Raw genomic sequence first — 3,701 nt, 5'->3', positions numbered from 1 at the left:
TATTTCATAGTCTTAATATAAAATTGACCCTACATATTAATTAAAAAAACTAAAATGGGAAAAAAATGCACAAAAATTGCATAGCTAGAAAAATAATACAAATGTTTAAAACAGATAAAAATATGATTACTCTTGAGAAATCAAATAAATGCAAGTTATGGTTTTTTAAAATGCCATTTCTTGGCTATAAAATTGCATTATTTTTGAAGAATAAATACTCAGTGCTGCTTGCAGTATGTAAGACAGGTATTCTCAAATGCTACTCACAGGAATTCAAATTGTAATCTTTCCGGAAAGATGAATTTTTTCAACATGTATCAAGCCTTTAAAAGGTATATTCTCTTTAATCCTGTAATTCCACTTCCTATAGTGAATTCTAAAAAAATAATTAAAGGTATAAATTTTTATCTACAAACATGTTCATAGTAATGTTTCATAAAATAATGTTAAAACGTGAAAAGAAGATACATTATAAAACAGAAGTGGTTAAATAAGCCAGTGTGATCCATATGACCAAATAATATATAAATATCCAATAGTTATGTTATAAATAGACTTTTAATGGGAGTAAAATATATATTATAAACCACTAGGTTATTATTCCATAATTTGAAATTAAATACATATCCAAACAGAAACTCACATTGTATACAGTTCTCAGAATTTTACTGCACAAATCTTATGTGGACAAGTGAATTCCATCAATAATAAAATTTAATAACAACTGTAATATTGGCTCTAAAGAGACAGAGACTAGGAATAGGGGATAACTGACCCACAAGGGAAGTCTCCTTAGATACTTATGAAAGGCCTCTCTGAGGTGATGACATTTGGGAGATCTGAAGGAAAAAAGTAAGAGACCCAGCAAAGAGTCTATTGAACAGCATTCTGGGCAGAGGGGCCTGCCCATTCACAAGCTTTATGGGAGAGAAGAGTTTAGCAGATTCAAGGCTTTAAAAAGAGGCCAGTGGGGCTGGAAGGAGTGAGTAAGAGCAGAGAGTCTTGGACATGTTGGCAGAGGTAATAAGCACCCAGATGGCATAGCCATTCACACTACTCTGGTGCTTATATCTGATGTTCATGGTTCCAGTTATTTAATATGCCATATTTGTGGATATCAGTATTTTTCAACTAGATACCAAGATTGATCAATACTTTCAGTCCATGTTAAAAAAAACTCTCATTTAACTATTATTATTTCCCCATTTTATAAGCTTTGAAAGTACTTTAGCCAAGATCACATTGCTAGCAAGTGGCAGAGTGGAATTTGAACTAGGGTTATGACAACACAGAGCGTGTCCTTTTAACCACTCTTTCATGGTGCTTTTCTAGAATACTAACACATAATTTAAAAATTGTTATTTTGTGATGAAAAAGAACAAGTACTTCACAGAGTCATTTACTAATTGTGTCATTTTAACTGTGTGTCTCTAGGCCTCACTTATTTTTATCTCTAAGTAGGGTCAGTCACACACTCTTACTTTAGAAGTAACTAACAACATACAATATATGCAATTGTTCTTTGTAAACTGTATATGGAGGACAGTTATTATACCTCTAAAAGAAAGGAGATTGACTCAGTGTCTTGTCACTGCATGGAGAAGCTCACAGATGAAGCAACATGCATAAAATAATTTTTAAAAATTCAAGAAATAAGTTCACAATAATAACTCTAAAGACTTGCTTCAAATTACAAAGCTCCATTAAATCAATTGTAACATTTCTGTTATTACCACATTATATGGCCATAATGAATATAATAAATACCTGGCATTTACAGAGTTTCTTTCATCTAAATATTCCCATAGAGCTCAATCAACTTTATGTGCAAATTGATTATGAGCTATATACAGGTGAGACAGAACAGGAGTATAAATCACACTAACAACAATGCGGCTCACTCTTCTTTCCACCAGTTTCTTTCAAGTTTACTAATTGATGGATGAGTAAGAGCCAAATGTTTTCAAAAATAATAAAAATGGAAGCTAATTCCAACAAGCCTCTTATCAATGGCCCACATTCTAGCAAAAGGAGTTAGAAAGTAGAATCGTTTGATATTATAGTCATCATTTGTGTTTTAGTGATTAAGACAGGGCTATACTTAGAGAGGTCAGCTTCATAAATCATCCGAATATGAGAGAAAGCACAGAACTTTCTTCCTAGCAGGCCATGGCAATGCTGGTAGTCTATGTATGTCTCCTGGCATTTTCCCAAACAATGAGAACCAAATGTCGATGCTTTCATGCTTTCATTGTTTTGTGTTTCAAAAGGCAGAGTCCAGTTCTCACCTCATAATCTCAGTAAAATAGTACATAAATTCTAATGTTACTGGAATACTTTTAATTATGCTTGGAACAACCATATATGAATCGACTTTTTTAACAGTAAGTTATATAAAATCTAAATGTAGGTCAAGTATTTCTGATAAAAATTTAGCATCCAAATTGAGATGTGCTGCAGGTGAAATCATGCACACAAGATTTCAAAAATTAATAAGAAAAAAAGAATGTATCTGCACCCTGGGAGGCCCAGGTGGGAGGATCACTTGAGCCCAGGAGTTTGAAATCAGCCTGTGTGACAAAGTGAGACCTTGTCTCTACAAAAAAAATAAAAATAAAAAAAATAAAAGCCAGGCATAGTGGCATGTGCCTGTAATGCAAGCTACTTGAAAGGCTGAGATGGGAGGGTCACTTGAACCCAGGAGTTTGAGGCTGTGACAGCTATGATCGTGCCACTGCACTCCAGTCTGGAAGACAGAGTGAGACTCTGTCTTAAAAAAAAAAAAAAAAGAAAGAAAGAAAAGAAAAGAAAAAGAAAAGAAAGGAAAATATTATATGAACAGTTTTTATGTTTATATTGAGTACAAGTTGAAATGATAATGTTTTAGACATATTAGGTTAAATAAAATATATTTTTAAAGCTGTTTCTCTTTAACTCATTTTTAATGTGGCTATTATGATATTTAAAAATTGCATGTGCAGCCCTTATGATATGTGATTTGGACAACTGTTTTGGAGGTTTGAATTTTATTTCCATCTTCCTGCGTATCCTCATGATGGCAGGAATCAGATGTCACTCAGAGAACTCAACCCAGCTGAAGAATGCAATATATATTTTCAGTGTTGACTCGAATACTGGGATGTAGTCCTTCTATCCTTGCGTCATTGTTCCACTCTCTGGTCCCATCCTTTGGCTTCCAGACCTTTATCCTATCAGTCTCTTCGTCCTTTTTTGGCCTCCATCAATGTCTTCAGCTGCCCACACTTGCCTTTTACAATCCTAGCTCTTTGCTCCTGAGTCCTATTAACCCACTCATAGACAATCCACTGAACTCCTTGTAGAAGCTGTTGAAACCCTTTTCCAGGTCTTCTCAAGTCCCTTGGCCCTTACCCACACACCAACAGATTGAGAGAAATTCAAGGGCAATGGGTTTCTTTGCTCCCTTCCTCAAAGTCTTCCTCAACCTCAAAGACTTCCTAAATCATTCCTTGACCACATCTTTCTCTTTCCATTTTTTTCTTCATTCCAGATCCAATGACCTGCTCTTCACCCATGTATCTCCTTCCTCATTCTAAGAGGCTAGGCTTAATCAACCATGCCTCCTCAGCCTCTCATTACTTCAACTTCTTCCCATCTGTTGATGACTTTTTAACTCCTTCAGATGGGTAGGCCCTGACCCTACTCCTGGACAGAGCAGGGAG

The sequence above is a fragment of the Mandrillus leucophaeus genome, unplaced genomic scaffold (genome assembly GCF_000951045.1).
Source record: "Mandrillus leucophaeus isolate KB7577 unplaced genomic scaffold, Mleu.le_1.0 Scaffold823, whole genome shotgun sequence".
Taxonomy (NCBI): domain Eukaryota; kingdom Metazoa; phylum Chordata; class Mammalia; order Primates; family Cercopithecidae; genus Mandrillus; species Mandrillus leucophaeus.
This window is presented reverse-complemented; position numbering follows the sequence as displayed.